Genomic DNA, 24417 nt, shown 5'->3' with positions numbered 1-24417 from the left:
ATTAAGTTGTTACTGGAAACATCCAAACTTCTCTTAGTAGCAGGTGGATTCTTCCAATTCACGCACATTGCCCATTAATTCCATGCATTTGAAGTGGCATCAGCTAGTCTCTTGAGTGCTTGCATGAAAGGGAATGATAAAACTCTTCAATTTTGAGATTGAAAGAAAGAGGAGGTTGCTGAAATCTAGTTTCTGCAGAAACTGTTTTTCCCTCTCTTCAAACCCACACCAAAAGCTTCACAAATTTAACCCAATAATAAGTTCCGCCACTCAAATTCAAGGCTGAGAATAGTAGAGAAGATCTCTTGGTGGTCCACGACTTCAATTGGAGAAGATTTCAGCTCAAATTCGTGTTTAAAGAGGATCTTCAAAGATATGTATTGAAACCATCTTAATACCCTATGAACATGCTTGTTTTGATGACATTATTGAGGAATTAGAATGCTTAATGATCCTATTTTCTTCCGTTGCATGTTTAGATAATCCAACACTAATGTCACACCCTCTTCCAAATTACTCTCTTAATATGAAAAGGAATGTGAAGACAGCAGTTGACAACCCTCTTATGGCAACTACTGTCCAACCTATACTAATGAACCTGTATCCTTAGCACCTGTTGACCTGATAGCAATTAGAAAATTCACAACCATTATATTACAATCATTCAAATAACAAACATTTACATGTACTACATTTGACTCCAAAACTCTATCCTGAATTCCAAGACGTGCACAGACAAAATTAGGGTTTACAACACGAAAAGTGGACCACCTAAACTTCAAACGATTGGAGAATTCTGATAATGACTGACTGGCAGATCTACTCGACTTCGAGACATTGACCGTTACCTGGGACGAGATAAAAATTAAAAGAATGAGCTTAAAATTCCCAGTGAGTGACTATTTAAAATAAGACCGAACCACGAAGAAGTCACTTTTACTTTGTAACGTCGTTTATTGTTAAGACTGACCATTTCAATATGACTACCTAGGTAACTGGATCTTAATATTAAGCTCATTATAAATTCCTGTTTATTCAAGATTATCTTTAATCTTCATGGGTGAGAGTGGTATGAGTTCCTGACTCAATAAGCCCCCGTTTTAGGGATAAGATCGGGTAGATAGATAAGGACATAGTCTTGCAAGATGAAATTCACTTTTACCTGATTCTAGGGATAGTAGATAGGTTGTTCTCCTAAATACTGACTCTAGTTCTTGAAGAAGGGGCCCTATCCCCTCATTGGCCTGAGAGGGACTCGGTTTGGTGGTTAGACCACAAACCAATTGTTCATTAGAGTATCAGTGAAACTTAAAGAACAAAATATAATTATAGGGGTAAAATGATAATTTTGACCCAACTGTAATTACGAACAACCTGTGAAGGGTCGACTTACTAATCATGGTTATATTGAGTAGACAGAATATATCTACAGTGAGGAGAGTGCAACTCTGGACTATAATGGAGTATCCCGGTAGTTAACAAATTTTGGTTAACTAGGTTAAAAAGTTTAGCCAGTTAATCTTGGATAGTTGGAGCTCATGATCCGTAGGTTTTAGGTCCTCCTGCTAGCTCATATCGGACTAAACTTTAGAATAGTGTGATGAGAGAATTTGAATTGTTCAAATTCGACTTAGGAAGTAAGCACTAATTATATTTGATATACTTAACGTCTTAGAGACTTGAAAATATTTAAATGTGATTTAAATATTGTACACATAAATAGAGATTCATGTTTGGGATTGGTGTTATTAATTAATTTAATATTTGATTCTATAATTAATAACATAGGAGTTAATTAATTAAAATAAAATATTTAAATATTCAAAATTAATTTTAAATAATTAATTAAATAATTTATGGTGCCACACCCTCTCCTGGCCCAAGAAGGGTTCAATTATAGTTGGATTATGACTTATTATTCATTAGAGGGATCAGTGGTACTTAAGAAGTTAGATGTAACTGCAAGGATAAAACGATAATTTTGACCCAATTGTACTTATGAGCAATTTGTGAAGGGTCTATGCACTGTTGATTGGTTATATCCAATTGACATAGAAATATATCTATAGTGCGAAAAGTGCAGTTCTCGGTATTTAGTGGAGTGATCAGTAGTTAATGAAGATTGATTAATTTAATTAAAGAGTTTAATAAATTAATCAAGTATCATTGGAGCTTCAATCCATAGGTTCATAAGGTCCCCTTGTTAGCTCAAGGATTAATGATAATCAAATTAATTTTGGATTAATTTGAATTATTCAAATTAATTAAACAGAATTAATTGTATAAGATACAATTAATGTAATGTATATGATGCATTATAATATAAAGTTTTAATGAGAGAAATAAATAATTGAATATAATTCAAATATTAATTATATGAATAAGATTCATGTAAAAACTATAGGTTAAAATTAATAGGTTCATAAGGTCCCCTTGTTAGCTCAAGGATTAATGATAATCAAATTAATTTTGGATTAATTAATTTGAATTGTTCAAATTAATTAAACAGAATTAATTGTATAAGATACAATTAATGTAATGTATATGATGCATTATAATATAAAGTTTTAATGAGAGAAATAAATATTTGAATATAATTCAAATATTAATTATATGAATAAGATTCATGTAAAAACTATAGGTTAAAATTAATATTAATATGATTCATATTAATATTAAAGGTTATTTGAGAGAATAATAAACTATAGGTTATATTATATGTGATATATATAAACTATAGGTTTTGTGCTATATGTGATATAACATATAGTTTAATATATATGTATATATATTATCAAAATTCAAATTATTTGAATTTTGAAAATTAAAAAAAAAAAAGTTAGTTTGATAACTCCCCTAACCCCTTTTTCTCTCAATTATGCACAATAGAGAAAAATTGGAGGATCAGTCTTTATTGATCACTTTATCCTCCCAATTGAAGATCTCTTTGTGTTTTATGCTCTCTTAGAAAAACTCTCTCAACATTCCAACCACACAAAAATTAAGATATAGATGCCCACACCTCTCTATTGATTCTCATCCTTGAAAATAATTCGGACTCTCTTGTGGTTGTATCTTTTTTGGTTATGTTGTAGTGATGTATTCATGAAATTGCTGAGTTCGAGAGAACAAAAGGAGATTTGTTTGTGTTTGTGCTGTGGAGAGGAAACGTAAAGATTTTGGTTCTTCAAGGGTGAGTTTCTCGACCCCTTTTCCTCTCTATATTTAAAGCAGATATGCATGCTTAGTTAATTATGTTTATCAGAGTTTTCGCCCCTCTGAGTTTTGTGTTCTATAAAACAAAATTAAGACACTATGCATTCATTTACTTTCATTTGAGGTATTCCAATCCCTTGAATACTCACTTTTTATTATATTATGTTTTTCAGATAAAGGAAATAATGTACCAGAGGCACTTGACAAGGAGATCTATTGACAGTGCCATGGGACTAAATATGATGCTTCCACTAAAACTTATGTTTCCATGTTTGTTTTGGATGTTTACATTGAGAACTAATCGGTTTAGAAACTACCAATTTATTGTTTTAAAAAGTTTTTTAGGGATCCCAAACCAAATCTTGTTTGATTTTAGTGAGAATTTATGCATTTAGAAAACTCCTATTTTACATCGAAATGTTTAGTTAGATTTTTTTTTTTAAATTGCTTACAAAGTAGTAATGACCTAATTAGAGATTTCGAATAGTCAAGTCGTTATACAGAGTTCAAGGTTATTGGTTCTATAGGCTGGTTACATTATAAGTCTAGAATGTTCCTATGGCGCATCAATGAATTCCTCGTCAATGCCAAGTACGTTTGTTTAGTAAAATTATCATGAAAGTTTTACATGGAAGTATTTGTTTAGTTTAAATAGCACAAGCTATTTTCTAATGCTTGTTTAACATCTTGATAGAAGTTAGTATTGGTTGGATATGCATCTATGATTTAATGAGAAAGCAGTAGATGTTAAAAGATCACTTGACATTATTTTCTCTAATGACATGGTTGTAAGAAAAGATTATATTTCAGCTCAAAGATCCTAATGCCTGATAAAATTATGTAGTGTGGTGAGATGGCAGTGAAGATATTAAATGATGTATTTGCTTAAGGCAGAGAATGAAGTAGTCTAATTGAAAATTCACAAAGGAATAATATTATGATTCGCAATAGTAATGAGATTGATGGTAGTACAATAAATTCTTTCACAATTCACGTAATTAGATACAAGATTAAATTGTTTTGTAGACAAGAAAGAGAAGGAGAAGTGACTATAGTTTGATTAAAAGTTGCTAAATATTAAAGTCAAATGTCTCATAGAGAATTTTGAATTGATTAATTGGTCATGATCACTTTCGTGGTATCGAAGATTGGTGGTTTGAGTAAGGTGTTGTGTTTTGGTTCTTCATGTAACGTAATTAAAAAGGAAAAAATTCTAGTAGGAGAAAAAGTGACAATGTAAGGAACTCTTTATAAGACCAAGGTAGGGTGAATTTGTCAAAGGAAGCCAAAATGGTTGAAGTGGCTTTAAACTCATAGTGGAAAAGCAAAATGTTATTGGTTCAAATTGAGGAATTGTGTCCAGGGTACCTAGAGTATATCCATACCCTTGTTGTGAGGAAGAGATCCTATTTGGTAGGCTTGATCAAGAGAAAAACTCATGGAGTTTAAAAACGATAAAAATTCGTGGGGTTTGCCCTACTAAAACATGAAGTTTGGAATAGAATTGTGGAATATTAAAAAGTTATAAATACTCATATGTTTTGGTATAGAGATTATGTTTCACTTGGAAAGTAAAAAAGAGCACCTTGAATTTACTGGATTAAGCAAAGATAAAGGTGTGGAAAATGAAAAAAATGGTTTGTTACTTGGAAAAAAAAAGCAAATTAATATGTTGAGACTCAAAACTCGAAACACATAAGTATGACTTGATGGTCTATATTTTGTTGGTGTTTTTGCATGCCTTTTTGAATTTGATACAAAAGAAAATCTCATTGCATTTTGGAACTTTGAGGTGTTAGTTGAAAGGGATTGCATGAAATATTGATTGTGAAACTCTACTTTAGCATGTGTATATTTTCTAAAAACTAAAAGGTTAAACGGAGATAATCTAAAGTGGAGTTGTTAGTAACAATAGTTGTTTGAAAATTATTGATGTAAAAAAGTTGAAACTTTATCAATGAACAGGTAAATGATTAAAAGTGTTATCAAAGTTCAAGAGATTTTGATTTTGTGTGTAAAGTAGAAACATGAACTAGCAAAGCCATCATTTTCATTAATAAAGGAAAATAATCTAGCGAAAGTTACATAGGTGCTGAGATTAAGTAAATTAGATATCCTAAGATACCCACTAGCACAAGAGATGAAGTTGAGTATAGGGAATTTTCATTCTTAATTTATTTTTTTAGAGTGGTTTGGATAGATTTGAATAGTAGGTCACATATATATGAACTCTTTAACAAAGTTTTCATATGCCCTAACGATTTGTCTTAGAGCTCAAGTTTTGTTTATTAAGGAAGAAAGATAGATCCAGGTGACTATATATCAATTGTCACTAGAAGAAATTTGGGCTTTAATGTCGGTTGGCAATCAACATTAAAGATAGTGTTATTAAAGCCCTTTAATATCGGTTGCCTTTAATGTCGGTTTTAAACCGACATTAAAGGACTTCAATAACACCAATAACACAGCCTTCAATGTTGGTTGTAACCGACATTAAAGACCTTCAATGTCGGTTGCAACCGATATTAATATTGATGATTATTGACCTAATATTGATAGTTGTATGCCTTCTACGGTTTCTTTTATACATCTAGCCCATTGATTTAGAGATTATAGAGAGCACAAGTGTGAACTAAGGCACCATCAAATAAATGAAACTAGCATCATATACTAACCAAGTTGAGGGAGCATTGCACCAACAGTCTCTGGATCAACAGGAACTAGACATTCATACATATGTTGATTTCAGAAAGAGTGAAACAAAGGAGAATACGTTGATGGTCTCTTTGGATCCAACAAAGAAATGCATACAGAAAGTGAATGCACAAGGCCAGACTTTGAATGTGAATCTTCCAAAGCATGATCATGCAACAAAACTGCATAAGAAGTGATTGATAAGTCAAAACACCGATGACTTATCTACATACTACCATAAAAACTGAAAAATAAAGAAGCGGTTCTTGGTCAACCTGGGGCTATAAAGTTTGGCAGCAAGAGCAGATGGGGCATTACGGGCTATAGCACATAATGTTTCTGCCGCATTTGCATGAACCTCAGGCAGACTCTGATCCAAGTAGAAAAATTAATATTATAACTATAATCATATGAAAGGCCAAATGTTAATGAAACTTCAATTTTTCACACACATTGAAACGTGCTATAATGTGACCAGGATACAGAAAACAAAAGTGCCAACTCATATGTAACAGTAACACAATCAAGATAACCAGCTTCTGTCAGATTGCAAAAGTAATCTCCATTCAATAGAATGAATGCATAATCTGATTATATGAAATAGGTTTAGCCAAGTAAATATACCTTATCCGGTGTCATGCCAAGCTCTCTCTTGAACACTTCATACACTTGATTGTACGGGGATACTGGACATTTGTTCAACATATATTCTCTCATTATCTGGACATATTCTTGGGGCACCAAATACTCCATGAATAAAGCTTCCAATAATAAAATGATCATGTCTTCCACCTATGAATTTATCCACAAACAAGAATCACAATATTAGAACCAGACTTTCATAGAATACTTACACCAAGCCATCATTTCTCTCATTAAAAAATATCATATTAGTACTAATTCCATTCACAAAGATCATGGTTAGATAAATTTACATTCATGCCCATTGGGTCCGAATTACGTCGATCTCTCGTTGCGTATATGTATCTTTTGTATTGAACTACAAAAAGGAAAAAAAAAAAAGATAAATTCAACATAACTTTACGTCCATTTATTAGATTAAAACTAACACTATATAAAAAATAAATAATTTACGTAGGAGGCTAGTAGTGGGAGTAGTAGGATTGTGCACTATTTCGTGTATATACTTTGCACATAGTACTCTCATCCTACAGAATCTAATTGACGAGGGCACTGCATATTGCCTTTGAGGACAGAGTAGTGTGTAATCATGTATAGTTAGATTGATACGTATCCCAGAGCTTTTGATGTCTTTAGTAAAAGGTTTTATATCCTTGGCTCTAGGCTCAAGATGATCAGTTTTTTGTCCTGATATCCCAGTATTGGTGGCCCACTCCCACTGATCCAAAGGGCACCCATGCCCGCTTCAAGGTTGAGACCTAGAAGACATAAGAATTTTTCCATATTTAAGCTCACTATTCAACACTAATTGTGCATTTGACAGACAATTGAATGCTAAATCTAAAAAGCCTAAGTCATTATCCAAAATTGCTGTTCAAGGTAACTAGCAAGCACATGAACAGTAACTTTGTTTAATGCCTTGAATAGATATTGAGGCAAGAATCATAACTCTTATCAGCAGGGTCAACTTCATCAGATAGTTTTTTTCCTTATTTCAGCCAAACTTTCCTCCTCAAATCGCTCACGGCCTTCAAGAATTATACCAAGATATCCGTACACATTGCTTTGGATCTTCAACTTAATAATTTCACGTTCATCTTTAGAGGAAGGTGCATCCTTATATAGAATTTTGGCCTGCAAAAGCATTTAGAAAATGAGATTGCCAACTTGATTGGACTACTAAAGATTTGCAATCAAGGAGTGCAATGTAGACAAAATTGAGATTACTAAAGAAATCTATAGAGTACACACATTATCTCAGAGATAAAATAAATGGAGCACCATTTCTCATAATATAACCACCAATGGAACTGTCCAAAGACAATCTAGTGATATGACTAGTTATAGCTACATATGTAAGCTGAAATCAAAATTAACTGTCTATTTGCACAAGATAGTACCTTCCCCCATATGTACCCTTTGGTGTTCTTCTGACTCTTCTCTTGGTACGATCCATCCTCATTGACCCAAAAGTGTGGATTAGCAGCGCATTGAACTCCAACCAACTACAACGATCAAATATTCCCTTTTAACTTTAGAAGTTTATGCTAGAGACAAAGGTTACAGGTACAAAATTTACCTGCAGCATCCGGAGTTCTACTTTTGTAATTTCTCGGCCATTTATAAAAATCTTTGTATTTCCATTGCTAGCATCTGCCTTAATAGGCCCACCGATGTTAAGATGAGGAGTAATTATCTTTGAAGGTTTCTGTCCTTCCTGTCAAATAGATTAGAAAGTTTAACTGCATAACCAAGAATTACGTCTTGAAAATAAAAGAAAAGGAGGAAAAGTCAAGGTAACAAGATTCACATTTCCCCACAGACCAGAAACTTTGTCATACCAATAATTTCCTGGTTTTAGCTTCTTTGGTTGGTTGGGGAAAGTCTGTAGCATTGTAAGCTCCTCAAAAGATAAAGGTTCCCCATTCACACAAACATACTCTGGTGGCAGCTGATTCGCCTCACAACATTTCTCAGCCTTCATAACCTGTCGAATCTCCAACTCATTCACCAGTCTCTTAAGCATTTTGGAACATTTTCCCAAATTTCCTCGCTTAGACTCATCAATAGGAAAACCTGTTCAAGCAACACATTTGTGACCTTCAAGCATTGAACCCATAGCTCTAAGCACACAGTTGCTACAATACTTGGCATCACACATGATGCAGACCTTCTTTTCAGTAAACCGGTTCCCCTTGCAGCATTGATAACAAGATCATCTCTTTCCTTTTCTTAGTGGTTCTCTTCTCATTCGCAATTTTCTGTCACATCCTGACTATACTCTTCATTATATGTATAATCAGACTCGGGGTCAAGAAATGTTGCAACTGACCACCTTCCATCACCACCTCCCTCATTTACAACTTTCATAGATGAAATGCGGGAAGATGGATAGTCCGTACTCGGTATTGATTCTGTGGAAACCCAGTCAACTTGATTGATATCATCGAAATTTATGCTTTCCTTCCTACAATTTGAAGCTATCAAAGAACTCGAGTTTCGCTACGATTTATTAAAGCTTCCAGAAAACTCTATCGTGCAAGAGCTTTCAGCGTCACCTAATAACTCAGAAGAATTTCCTTGACTGATCGATGAGCAGGCAAAAACCATGCGGAGGCAGCCAGTGTCGAAGGTGATTTTTGAGGACAGGTAGATCTCGGCGACTTCAAAGATTTGATTTGGGGATATGTCGGTGGTCTTTTCGATGACGAGAGTGAAGAGAGGGGAGTACAAGTTGAAGAGGCGGCAGATTTAGGGATTTAGGGATATATTATTTAATAAAATAAGAAAAAAAATTACACCTTTAATGTCGGTTTTAAACCGACATTAAAGCCCATCTTCAATGTCGGTTTAAAACCGACATTAAAGATCCATTTTTTTTAAACCGACATTATACATCCGATTTCACTTTTTCCAACCGATATTAAAGCCCGAATTTCTTCTAGTGTGTTATGGATTAATTATGATAGCGTAACCAGGTTGCATGGGATTGTCGGGGCTTTTAGGTTCTAGATTCGGATTCCAAATCCTAGACTTGGAGTGCTATAGATAGTATGTTTTCTCTTTCATGGATAATGAAATTACCAACTCTACGGAAATGAATACTGTTGAGATAGATTTATGAATCATGATGGTTCTCTTTTTAAAAACTATCTTTAGGAGTCAGATACAATTATTATGAGATTATAGTGATGTATTTTAGATTGAAAAATGCTCTATAGTATCCAATGACTTCAGGAACCTTAATTTGAAAGAGATTTTTAGATTCATTCCTAGTAGAGTCAAAATAGTGATATACGATTATTTTAAGACGAAAGAGTAACATGATGATTGACTCGAGTAAATTTTACATTCCTTGGTAGTAGAAATCCTTATGCCGAGTTTCTAATGAGTATGAGACTTAATTGAAAAATGTTATTTCTCAGACACACAACTACCAAGAAAGATATCACAGTTAACACTTCTACAGTAGAAAAAATTTCCAGTGGTACAATTTGCTTTGCTATGTATCTTGAGATTATGTATTACATAGTATGGCTAGTTGGTCTACGACATGTATAAAGATTTCTATATGCTAGTATGATATGTTCAGTATCACATCCCTCCCAGATTATCCTAACCTAAGAAAAGGTGTGAAGACAGTAGATGTCAACCCTCTTTTGATACCTACTGCCTATCTTAACTCTGTATACCTATCTCTATGGCATCTATTGTATCTGATAATCAATTAATAAATATATGCTCAATCGGATTCTTCATCACACAATCTTAGTTAAACATAGATGCACTCACATACATTCATGCCAAAATAATTTACATAAAATTATACAACAGTAGTTCCATCTTAGGTTCTACCCTTTCCCCCTAATATGTACATGATGGTTTGATAATAAACAAAATAGGATGGACCACCTAAACTTCTTTTGTTCCTTTTGAACTTAGAGTATGTGGAAGACTAGCAAATTAGCTAGGCTCCAGGGAATCAACCGCTACCTGAGAAAAATGAAAACATTTAGAAAAGGTGAGCTAAAAATGCCTAGTAAGTGACTTCTTTTAAGACATACTAGTATAATAATATAGCAAGAGAACATAGTTGTTAAAAATAAGGCATAAAACTCTATATCTCAAGGTTAAGAAATCATCTAAAAGCCATAGAAAATATACAGGGTAAGTGCTTTCAAAACCTAGAAAACACAGATATCATTCATCTTACCAGAAAACCGTCATCCTCAATCTTTAGTTTAGGGAGAGCCCTTTTGCTCGATCACTTAACGTTAAATTCCTTAACTGATGTAGAGTAATCTCGATATGATCAGTGTCGATAATACTGCTCCTACGTGCACGTGGACAAGCCCCAAAGGCTATATATACTCATGCCCTAGATACCGTCATCCCTTAGGTACTAGGGGACCTAGATAACTTCATATCTTCATGCCTTCAATATTAGGTTTTCTCAATAAAATCATTATAAAAACATAGTTTGGATTAAAACTCAATATTCTAGGCAATAAGAATTCCTTTGGAAAACGTATCATAGATATAGAAGTCTAGAAAAATAATCTATCTCAAGGAATGTTGGCCAATGCATGGTTTTAATCCTTTTAACACCGAAGTATACTTCATCAAATCTTCTCAACATGTGTCATATTACAACTTTAAAGCACACTTTGAAGTTAAGGAGCATACTTAGAAATTGTGGCATAAAACTCACTAGAAATCATGCTTCATTTTACATTTGAACTAAGATTTTTAAAGCAGAGGGACTATACGTCCACACATCAAATTATTTTAGTTAAAGCTTGCATTGGGAAATCACTTGGTAAAATCATGTTCTGAATATGTAACCACATTGCGATTCAAACATTCATGCGTTGGAACTTCATTAAAACATATGCCTTAGCTTATATAAATCAAATCAAGATAAACTCCTATGAAAACTAGTCATTCACTATCTTATGCTGCTTCCCCAAGGATTGTAGGCATCTCCTACTTGAGTTTGCCTAGTGACAAGAATAGGTACTGTTGGTTAATGTCATTAGCTCTTTTTTTTTTAGCTTAATTCTAGTATTCAAGCTTAACATCTCATTTAGGAATTCCTTACAACTCACCAACACTTGGCCTATCTCAACGTATCAACCATACTTAGTTATTTACTTTGCAACTTGGCTGGTTTGCGTTAGCATTCGCACATAGGCTTGGGTAGGCGTTGGACCATGCTCACCTCACTTAGGTATTAGCCATTCGTTGGGCATCACACTTAGCATGCTTCGGATGTTGGCACCTTCTATCGCACATCTTTACACTTCACTTTGCATGCACACTCTCGCCAATGCATATGCATGCTCATGCACACCTTCGCCCGATCAACTGCTTCTTGTCCCTTGGTTGCAGCTGCCTGCTTGTTCATTTATCTAAGTTTATAGATTAAATTTCAGCCTTAGACATTATCTCATAAAATTTCCTTCTAAGAACTTGTTTCTAAGCGTCTTAACTCTCGTACCTTAAAGTCTGAACCTCTAATTCCTCTTGGTGAGCTCAAAATTTTCCAATCTTTATAGATTGTTCGGGCAAACATGAAACTTGCAAACACTTAACAAATTCTTCGTATTTCGGTTCCCAATCATTGGAATTTCCTCTCATCAGCCCAAGATCTCCTTTAACTATTTGAACTTCAAGTTGGTAGTAATAGTTCCTCAACGACATGAGAGAATTAAGCAAACTAAGCTTCTTCTTCTCAACACCCTATTATACTAAGCCTTGCATGTTGAAGGGACCTGATCTGGTGACACCTAGGCCACTAATCTTTGTTTAAGGCTATTAATCATGCCACTTAGCTCACTAACCGAGTGATTAAGCTAAGTGCTTTAGCATCACTCCAACGCATAGGGCTAGCATCCATACTAACACCTCTCTCGACCGCACTTGCTCCTAGTCAAACCCCTATTTCCTTGCTTTAGGCGTTTTCGTCACGCCATGACCACTTATCATTGCCTCAAATAACCTCTATGAAAATGTTCAACGCCCTTCCACAGTGATGTTGATCGCCCATGCCAACACCTAAGCCCTTAGGAAACTTCACTTTTCTAACATTTGGTCCACAACACTATGTCCCTTGCCAATGTTCTCGCCTCCTCTACAAATGGTCCAATACTTAAAGACTCTAACCTCCAATCTTCTCAGCCATCGCACCCCTTGCACCCACTCTAGCTCTTTCCTTTAACACCCCTTGAGCGCTCACCTTAGCACTTGGCTACTCGTACGTTGCCTGCCTTGACCTTCACTAATTCCTGTGGACTACCTTCTAATATGGCCTTCAACACATGCCTCATACTTCACTTAACCAATTTTTCCCTTTTGAGTACTTGGATGTATGGCCTGACATGACTTCAATTCCCCAAGCTCTCCTACTTTTATTTTAGGTGTTAGGTCCTCTTATACACTTGCGAGCCTCATGTTCCATATTTAGAGAATTTTCTCACTTTTAGGCCTTACTCTATGCCTAGCTTCCCTTTTGCCTACACTCTTCAAATTTCATGAAGTGTTGGTTACCTCTTCAAGCTACACAAGAGCAACATTGCTTAACACTTAGAGAAATTTTCCCCTTCTTAACTCTTCTATGCCTTTTCATTGCTCACAACATGGAATGCAACTAAGTTAACAAATATTAACATCATATCACAAATAGACTATAACACAATTATGTAGTAAAGTAGGGTCTAGGGTTTACATTTAGGCTCACGACAATTCTTAGAGTTCTCAAGGTGAATGTGTTAAAGTACTGTTGTTTCTCAACATCTTAAGTGTTGGAGATATGTTTAGTTGGCTTTATATTTTTTTATAAGGTAGGGGTTTTTGTAGATGTCTCAGAAAAAGTATTAACATCTGTGTGTGACATCAGAGTATCTTCCTACAGAATATTTTCCTTATCTGGAAACATCCGGATTATGTCCGATATTTTCCTTTATCGAAGGACGACCTTTCTTTTCTAAATGGGGATTTGTATCTTTTCTTAGATTTGATTATTAAAGGAGAATTATTTTGATCGTTTAGGGTTGCCACTTTTGTTAATCAAGCAAGACGTTTTCTACTCTACAACCATTGTTGTGCATCATTGTGTTCTTGCTTGTTGTTCACCATTCCGTTGATCTGCAACTCTTTGAAGTAAATCACAGTCTTAGTGTTTGGTTTTATGTCCTAAAAATTGTGGTTCATAAATAATTAAACGAATTCTATTTTCTAATAAAGTTGTTATTGATGTCTATTTAGTAAGTTTATTATTGAATATGTGAATTGCACTTAAAAACCCTAAATCCATTAAACTAAGGACCTTTGGCTATAGCATTAATACTTGCACTATATGTGGAGACATAAAAGTGGATCAAGTTCGAGTAGTAGCCAAAACAGTCTATAGTATAAGGATTAGGATAGATACCTTATCCTGCGGACAGTATAGATGCAACCCACTTTGTATTTGGTATAGATGATGTGATCTTAAATCGTTCATATGGAGACATGCGAGTGGAGACATCCTATGCAATGAGTTTGCATAAGACCAGACTGCAAAATGGTCACTTTTACTTGATAATTTCATTTACTGTTAGAACTGGCTATTTCAATACGATGACCTAGGTAACTTGATCTTAATCCTAAGCTAATTATGAACTGATGTTTATTTAGGATTATCCTTTAATCTGCATTAGTGAGAGTAACCCAAGTTAATAACTCAATAAGCCCCCCATTTTAAGGATAAGATCGGGTAGATAGCTAGGGACATAGTCCTATAAGATGGAATTCACTCCTACCCGATTCTAGGGATAATAGATAGATTGTTCTCTTAATTACTAACTTCGGGTCTTGAATAAGGGGCCCTACCTCTCATTGGCCCCAGAGGGACTGGGTTTGGTGATTGAACCAAAAACTAATTATTCATTAGAGGGTCAGTGGGACTTAAGGAACAAGATGTAATTGAAGGAACCTCGATGAAGGGATCCTTGAACAGAAGCGGGATCGTCCTAATTTTCCATAATTTTACAGAACAAAGGATTTTACAATAAACATACAGATCATGCATTTAATTATAAATTTACAGCATGCTTGAAAAGAAAGAAAATACAAAAGAATAAATTAGGGTTTTAGAAACCTTTTACCTTTGAAGACCAAATCTTCATGATTCCTCTTCTCTATGAAAATCACGAACACTCCAAAAAGGGCACTACCAATTGGTGACCTCGATATTCTTTGGGTGAGAATCCAGGAGGTATGTGATAACGGGTAGAAATGCACGTTATCATAGTGTTAAGTTCTTAAACAATACTTGATTGTGTTGATAAAATATGATAGATTGCGTCCAAAAAGCATTAAATTCATAACATAGTGGTTGCATGCGGTCGTCACATAGAAACAGTTGATTTTTGTATTTTTATACAGAATATGCGTTGACGTAAGGCAAAATGAGCGATCATAAGAAATCAGTGGACGAGCGCAGCATTACCGCAAGGCCTTGCGGTGATTTGTGTTCGCAAACATCTGCTCAAGAAGGATTGCCGCATAGAGCCGGTGCAACTTGGTGGGCGCATTTGGGTGAAAGGCATAATTAATCACGATGGGATAGAAAGCTGATGACGGTCGAATACAAATTAAGTTGATAGCCACTAACGATAACAAGTACATTCAACTTTTCAGTGACAAATATTCGGCACATCAGTCAGGGAATTAAAGCCATCCCATCTGTGGAATCATAAGAGAGAAGCCGCCTTTCACCCTGGAAGCTCTATAAATACCGAAGGCATCCTTCAGAAAAGGGGTTTACCAATTCGAAAGTTCCGAGTTCACAAGTTCTGTTCATAGTTTAGCATTGTCCTTAGATTTTCTTTTATTTTAAAGCAGATGCGAGAGAAGGAGGTTGTGCTGATAGATCGTTCCAGTAAGCTTGGGAGAGCATTGGAAGTTTCAAGATCAGAGAGAGGGCCAACTCCTGTGGAAGCAGGAATATCTTTTGAGCTGAATAGAGATTATCAGTGTAAAAGCCTCGGTTAGCAAGGGATTGCTACCAGGCTCTCTACCTTTATCTTCCATTATTGTTTTGTATTCAACTCATTTATAGAAATGGAATTTACTTCTCTATATCTGTTCACTCTCTGTTATTTACGCATGAGTAGCTAAATCTGTTGAATGGGTTGAGAAACACTTAGCTAACTTAATTGGGGATCTTCATTTTATGCGATTATCTTGTATTATGTATGCTTCATTCGTCCATTAGAGATACTCGGGAGAGTAGTCTAAGGATAGAATCTAGGCTTGGGAAGGTCAGATTAGAATCTAGGCTCAGGAGAGTCAGATTAGAACGCATAATCAAGAGATAGGAGCTTAGGAATAAGCACTGTTTGCTATTAATGCATCCTATGCATCCTAGAGATAGGATATGATTGTGTGCGGCCACCTTACTTTTATGCACTTGCATCATCGCATAGGAAAAGAGTAGAGACTTAAGAATAAGCTCTATGGACACTTTTGCATTCAACACATGCATCCTAAACTTAGGAGCATCACATTTACATTGGAAAGTGACTTGCTATGCATGGTTGTAGTATGATCGCATAGTCTGATGCATTCCCAAGTAACGCTAGCTAAAGACCTTCTTAACTCGTTCATCCGCATACTCAGTGCATCTATCATACAATCAGACTTTTCTCAAATCCGCCGCATTTGTTTATTTTTCATTACTACAATCAACAAACAAACCAATAATCATTTGAGTTACCGATTACCGTAAAGTTTTCTAAAATTTACCACCGCAATTTTTTTTCCCAAGTCCCTGAGTTCAACCCTGGACATACCAGGAACTCTGTGGGGTTTACACTTGGATTCCACTGAGAAAACTTGAGTGCTCAACATATTTTCGTCTTCGCATTTCATCCACAATTCCACATCATAGAATATCGCATCAAGTTTTTGGCGTCATTGCCGGGGACTTTGGCAAGATAGTGTGCTAACGGTAATTTTTTTAATTTCTTTGCAGACTCTCAATCTGTGGTGAATTACGACCCGGAGATTGAGAGGACGTTCAGATGAAGATTAAGAGACCGCCAACAACAACAGTCAGATAAAGAAAAGATGTCGGAGCAGCCTGGAAACGGAGCACCAAACGAAAACAATGTCATGGCGAATCCAATCCTTCTGGCTAACTATCGCAATAGACCCATTAGGGACTATGCATCGCCAAACCTCTATGATTTCTCCCCAGGAATCATTATGCCTTCCCTTGATGGAAGCCGATTCGAAATGAAACCGGTGATACTGCAGATTATTCAGATTGCAGAACAATTCAGAGGCTAGCGTGGCGAGGACCCGCACACCCACCTTCGTAGCTTTATCGAAATCTGCAATACTTTTGTGTTCCCGAAAATCTCTGCCGAAGAAGTTCGACTAACTTTGTTCCCATTTTCTCTTTGTGATCAGGCAAGAAAATGGGCGTATTCCCTCGAGCCGGGAGAGATCACTTCATGGGAACAGGTCGTAGAGAAGTTCATGAAGAAATACTTTCAACTGACTGAGAATGCTAGACGAAGTAAACTCATAACTAATTTTGAACAAGACATGGACGAATCGCTTAGCGATACCTGGGAGAGGTTTAAGAGGTTGATTCGGAACTGTCCACACAATGGTTTACCAGATTGCCTTCAGATGGAAATATTTTATCATGGTTTACATCCCGCTTCGTAGATCATTGCCAATGCAGCAACCTTGGTGGTCTTCTTGACAAAACATATGATGAGGCTAAGAACATCTTGGATCACATCACTAAAAACCACGAAATTTGAAGAGAGAGTGATCAGAGACTGAGAATCAAGGATAATGACGCAAGTAATGGTGCTATTGCTTCACTACAGAATCAGATGACTGCAATGATGAACTTAATTCAGGGAATTGCGATCAGTAGCCGAACACCGCAAAATGGGCAAATCAATGCAATTAGTCAAAACACTGCAAGGTGTGTGACTAGCGGTGATGAGCACGCAATGGAAGAATGCCCACAGAATCCACAGTCTATTTACATTGTGAAAAATAATCCCTTTTCGAATACCTATAACCCCGGGTGGAGAAACCCCCCCAATTTTACATGGAAGAATCAGCAGCAGAATTTCCAACCTGTGGCGTAGAAAGAAGGGCCACCTGGATTCTTCCTGCGCAATAACGGCCAGAGATGAAATCAAGCCAGTAGCTCACAACCACCACAATCTTCCTCCCTGGAAAGCCTATTGAAGCAATATATAGAGAAAAACAAAACTGTGTTTCAAAGTCAGGCTACGTCCATCCGCAAGCTAGAATTACAGATGGGCTAGATTGCGAGTGAGCTAAAGAACAGACCGCAAAGGGCTCTACCGAGTTCAACAGAACTCCCACGCAACCCGGGGGAATCAAGTAAAGAGCAATGTCAGGTTGTGACATTATGAAGTGGAAAAACTTTGGAGGGAGAAAGAAAGAAGCCCAGCTGGATTACTCCCATTGCGGTGGAACTGAAAATTGCAGTGACACAAGAAAAAGAAGGAAAAAAAGAAGCAATAGAGCCAGAAGTTGCGTCGACCTCAAAGCCAACAGAGAAGGGGACCGTGAGAGTGCAGTTACCATTTTTCCCGCAGAGACTAAGAGGTACAGTATCAACGTTTCCTGTCTATGTTAAAACAATTGCATATTAATATTCCATTCAGTGAAGCGATTGAGGAGATGCCTGCCTACGCAAAGTTTCTGAAGGATATGGTAACCAAGAAGAGAGCTGGTAAGTTTGACACGATGGCTTTAATGCAGAGTTCGAAATCAATCATCCATTGAAGATGAGCGATCCTGGGAGCTTTACTATACCTTGCTCCATAGGAGAACTGTACATCGGGTAAGCCTTGTATGACCTTGGAGCCAGCATCAATTTGATGCCTATATTGATCTTTAAGCAGCTAAATGTGGGGCAACTTGCGCCCACGACCGTGACTCTCCAACTTGCAGATAGATCTCTGGTGCATCTAGAGGGGAAGGTGAAGGACATGCTGATCACCATCGACAAATTTATCCTAGCCGACTTCATCATCTTGGATTACGAGGCCGACAAAGATGTGCCCATCATCTTGGGGCGACCATTTTTGTCAATAGGTCATGCCGAGATTGATGTGCATAAAGTGGAGATCACTTTGAGCATCAATGGACAGAAGCTCAAGTTCAACATAATCCGTGCCATGAAGTTTCCTGAGGAAGAAGACCTGTATGACTCAGACGACGACCAGAATTTGATTGAATAAGAAAAGTTTGATGAAGAGAATGAAGAAGAGGATGCAAGCGCATCCATTGCTACCTGTAATGCGATCATAACAAAAACAAGCAAGGAAGAAAAGATGATCACAAACCAAGAAGAAGAGCCAACAGAAAAAGAAGAAAGAAAAACAGTGCAACCGTCCCTAGTAGAACCACCAACATTGGAATTAAAGACCCTGCAGAATCATTTAAAGTAAGCATTTTTGGGGAAGAACGAGAAGCTGCCAGTAATTATTTCCTCCGAACTCAACAAAGACCAGAAGAATGCATTGATGAGCATTCTGAGGAAACATGTGCGAGCAATTGGCTGGACACTCGCTGACATTCGAGGGATCAGCCCAGTGTACTGTATGCACCGCGTTCATCTCGAAGAAGACCATAAGGCAACGATCGAACATCAGCGTAGGCTCAACCCTGCAATGAAAGAGGTCGTTAAAAAGAAGATCATTAAATGGTTAGATGCGGGCATTATTTATCCTATAGCAGATAACACGTGGATCAGCCCCGTGCAGTGTGTGCCGAAAAAGGGTGGTATGACGGTAGTCCCGAACGAAAACAATGAACTAATACCGCAAAGGACTGTCACTAGGTGACACATTTACATGGACTACCGCAAGCTAAATGCGGCCAGAAAGAAACATCATTTTCCCCTACCGTTCATTGATAAAATATTAGACTGTCTAGCTGGAAATGACTTTTACTGCTTTCTAGATGGCTATGCCGGGTATAACCCGATTATGATAGCTGCAGAAGACCAAGACAAGACCAGATTCACCTGCTTATATTGGACATTTGCTTTTCGCCGCATGCCGTTCGACCTCTGCAATGCGCCAAGCACATTCCAAAGGTGCATGATGACCATCATTTTAGACTATCTTGAGGACTCTGCTGAAATCTTTATGGATGACTTCTCTGTTTATGGAAACACCTATGAAGTCTGTCTAGCCAACCTGGAGAAGATACTGAAGAGATGCAAAGAGACGAATCTGGTTCTTAACTGGGAAAATGCCATTTTATGGTTAAGGAGGGCATCATGTTGGGGTACAAGGTTTCCCGGGACGGGTTGGAGGTGGATAAAGCAAAAATCGAAGCAATTGAAAAACTTCCACCTCCAACAAGCGTGAAGGCTGTACAAAGTTTCTTGGGGCATGCTGGATTCTACAAACGCTTTGTCAAAGACTTTTAGAAAATAGCACGACCACTGTGTGTGTTATTGGAGGCTGACAGAAAATTTGATTTTGACGACAATTGCCTCAATGCATTTAGAATTTTGAAGAATGCACTGATTACCACACCCATGTTGATTGCACCTGACTGGGCACTTCCTTTTGAAATAATGTGCGATGCAAGCGGGTATGCGATGGGAGCAGCTTTGGCACAGAAGAGAAAAACAATCTTACATCCTATTGTATATACGAGTAAGACGTTAAGTCCTGCTCAGACCAATTATACCACCATAGAGAAAGAGCTTCTTGTGGTAATTTTTGCATTGGAAAAATTTCGAGCATATCTGCTGGGGACGAAGATACTCATCCATACTGATCATTCGGCGATAAAGTACTTAATGACAAAGAAGGACGCAAAGCCGAGGTTGATGAGATGGGTTCTCCTCCTTCAAAAATTTGACATAGAAATAATTGATCGAAAGGGGATGGAGAATCAAGTTGCGGATCACTTGTCTAGATTGGAAAACCCTGAAATTGACCACAATGAATCAGAGGTGAGTGCGGTGTGCTCGGATGAGCAACTGTTCCATATTGAAGATTGCCTTGGTATGCTGATATAGTTAACTATCTAGTTTGCGAACAATTTCCTGAAGATTATGCCTACCACCAACAGAGAAAGCTCAAATGTGAATTCAGATATTATTGCTGGGATGAGCCGAATCTGTATAAAAGGAGGGCAGACCAGATTCTGCGACTATGTGTACTGCTCAACAATGCATATTATCGCAATGTCACGACTCACCATATGGTGGGCACTTTGAAGGATAGCGCACCGCAGCCAAGGTTTTACAGAGTGGATTCTTTTGTCCAACATTTTTTAAGGATGCAACTGACTACGCCAGGACGTGTGATCGGTGCTAACGCACTGGTAACATTTCATAGAAATATGCAATGCCGATGAACATCCTCTTAGAGCTTGAGTTGTTCGACGTATGAGGTATCGACTTCATGGGACCATTCCCTCCCTCGAATGGTAAAAATTATATTTTGCTGGCCGTTGACTATGTATCCAAGTGGGTAGAGGCAGTGGTGTGCGTCGCAAGCGATGCGGCGATAGTCTCTCAATTCCTAAAGAAAAACATTTTCACTCGTTTTGGCACACCACGTGCCATAATAAGTGATGAGGGGTCTCACTTTGTCAATCATATTGTCAAGGAGCTGCTGCAAAAATATAACATTCTCCACAAAGTGGCAACCACATACCATCTGCAGATGAATGGTCAGGCCGAAGTATCCAATCGGGAGATTAAGCTGATACTTGAGAAGGTGGTAAGGCCTTCGTGAAAAGATTGGCCAGTGAAGCTCGACGATGCGTTGTGGGCATACCAAACTACATTTAAAACACCCATAGGTATGTCTCTATATGTGTTGGTATTTGGTAAGGCGTCTCATTTGCCTCTGGAGCTGGAATACAAGGGATTGTGGGCGGTGAAGAAATTAAACTTTGATCTGAAGAAAATAGGAGAAGCGAGAAAACTTCAACTGGTCGAGCTAGAAGAATGGGGGGTTAACGCATATGAGAACGCAAAGATTTACAAGAGGGCACAAAGCGCTAGCACGACAAACACATATGCAGTAAGAATCTCCAAGTTGGGCAGAGGGTTTTGCTATTCAACTCACGATTACGGCTTTTCCCTGGAAAATTAAAATCGCGTTGGTCCGGACCCTTCATTATTAAAGAAATATTCCAACATGGTGCGATAGAGCTGATCACTGAGGACGGAAGCCGAACATTTAAGGTTAATGGACAGCAAGCAAGGCATATTGCGGGGGTGATTTTCAGCCAGAAAAGACCTCTGTGGATCTGAAAAACCTAGAATAGAGAAAAATGGAGTGGCCCTACACTGGCAAGCAACATCATCTGGGGCACAAGTCTTTTGGAGTATCCTTTGTTTGATTCTTGAACTCTCATTTCTTCGACACTTTAATCATCATTTATCTATCTGCATTTTACTTATTACTACTTCACTCTAAAAAAAGAAATCTAAAAAAAAAAAAAAATTTGCAGTAAAAGAATGTTATTTTGTTTAAAATTATTTGACCTTCTCACTGTTTTTCTTGCAACGATCGAGGTATAGGATTACGAAGGTGTTACACGAAGAAACAACTTATCTTACTCCGTCACCGCAATCCAAAGAAGATAGATCGCCGCAAAGAAGTATGAATCAATACATAATACGAGCGACATCGTAAATTTGGGGGTTGTATTCTTCCTTCACTTTATTTCAAATTTTGCACTATCGCATTGCATTTTATTCTTACAAGTTTTATCATTGCATCCTCTTTGATTACCGCAATCATTTAATATTGATAAATTTAGTAAGTTACCGCATGCTATCTCTTTGCCAATTATGATTGCACTGATGAACAACATGCTTCTATTTATTTCGTATATACTAGAGTCAAACTTAACTTTAAGATAGTCATCTCATGAAATATTTCTAGAAGTTAGGGGTTTGCTAGCTTTCTTTCAAACTCTCTTTAAGAAGCTTTCTAAGAACATCGCATGACTTATTTCAATCTTTTGGCAATGAAGACATTATCGCATTTTAAATTTGGGCGTGAGGTATTTATTTTCGACCTTGCTATTTTGAAAAAAAAAACAAAAAAAAAGAGGAAAATTTTGAGAATAACAACTCTACTGTCAACGTAATGGGAAAACCCATGTTGATAAGAGTTAAGTTGTGAAGGGCACTTACCCGTAGTTGGATATTCGCATGACACACGTGGGGGCAAGCCAAAACAAAGGTAAGTCGCCATGATCAATGCATAAATAAATAACCGCAACTCCGCTGCCAAGTAGGTATGACTTTAGTCTGAGAAAGAGCGCGTTGCTCATGGTTGGATTTCCGCACGACACACGTGGAGGCAAGCCAAAACGAAGGCAAGGCATTTGGATCAGTGCAAGGTCAGAAAAAAATTAATAATGTCAAGAAATATGCAAGGATAAAAATCAATTGACACCCCGGTGGAAAAGTTGTCTTTTTGAAATAAATCATGCGATGTTCCAAAATTTAGTAAAGTCCTTTGGAAGGTTAAACTTGCGGTCCCTAGGTCTTAGAAATATTTTTAGAGGAGACTTGAATAAGACTTAAGGAAATTTTGGTGTATAGGATTTGAATGAACTTGAGAAATCAAGGAAAAGAGACTTGCGGCCGACTTGCTAAAGGAGATCTTTAGCTTATGCTTGAGGACAAGCATTGTTTAAATTTGGGGGTGTGATAACAGGCATAAATGTACGTTATCATAGTGCTAAGTTCTTGAACAATGCTAGCTTGCGTTGATAAAATATGATTGATTGCATCCAAAAAGCATTAAATTCATAACATTGTGGTCGCATGCGGTCATCACATAGAAACAGTTGATTTTTGTATTTTTATGCAGAATATGCGTTGACACAAAGCGAAAAGAGCGATCATAAGAAATGAGTGGATGAGCACAACGTTACTGCAAGGCGTTGCGGTGATTTGTGTTTGAAAACTTCTGCTTAAGAAGGATTGCCACATAGAGCCGACGCAACTTGGTGGGCGCATCTGGGTGAAAGGCATAATTAATCACGATGGGACAGAAAGTTGATGACAGTCGAATCCGAATTAAGTTGACAACCGCTAACGATAACAAGTACATTTAGCTTTTCGGTGACAAATATTCGGCACATCAGTCAGGGAATTAAAGCTATCCCATCTGTGCAATCATAAGAGAGAAGCCGCCTTTCACCCTAGAAGCTCTATAAATACCGAAGGCATCCTTCAGAAAAGGGGTTCATCAATTCAAAAGTTTCGAGTTCACAAGTTCTGTTCATAGTTTAGCATTGTTCTTAGATTTTCTTTTATTTTAAGGCGGACGCGAGAGAAGGAGGTTGTGCTGACAGATCGTTCCGGTAAGCTTGGGAGAGTGCAGGAAGCTTCAAGATCAGAGAGTGGGCCGACTCCTGCAGAAGCAGAAATATCTTTTGAACCGAATAGAGATTACTAGTGTAAAAGCCTCGGTCAGCAAGGGATTGCTACCAGGCTCTCTACCTTTATCTTCCATTGTTGTTTTGTATTCAACTCATTTATAGAAATGGAATTTACTTCTCTATATCTATTCACTCTTTGTTATTTACGCATGAGTAGCTAAATTTGTTGAATGGGTTGAGAAGCACTTAGCTAGCTTAACTGGGGATCTTCATTCTATGCGATTATCTTATATTGTGTATGCTTCATTCGTCCATTAGAGATACTCGGGAGGGTAGTCTAAGGACAGGATCTAGGCTTGGGAAGGTCAGATCAAAATCTAGGCTCGGGAGAGTCAGATTAGATGCATAATCAAGAGATAGAAGCTTAGGAATAAACACTGT

At 37.2% G+C, this 24417-nt stretch overlaps 1 pseudogene; it reads right to left on the bottom strand.

Annotated features, from left to right (window-relative positions):
• Positions 1 to 6079: 6079 nt before the first annotated feature.
• Positions 6080 to 24417, bottom strand: part of LOC150032088 (extra-large guanine nucleotide-binding protein 1-like) — a 69876-nt pseudogene continuing 51538 nt past the window's right edge.

The sequence above is a fragment of the Benincasa hispida genome, chromosome 12 (assembly GCF_027475165.1).
Source record: "Benincasa hispida cultivar pf3 chromosome 12, pf3_genome.v1.1, whole genome shotgun sequence".
Classification (NCBI taxonomy): domain Eukaryota; kingdom Viridiplantae; phylum Streptophyta; class Magnoliopsida; order Cucurbitales; family Cucurbitaceae; genus Benincasa; species Benincasa hispida.
This window is presented reverse-complemented; position numbering and strand designations above follow the sequence as displayed.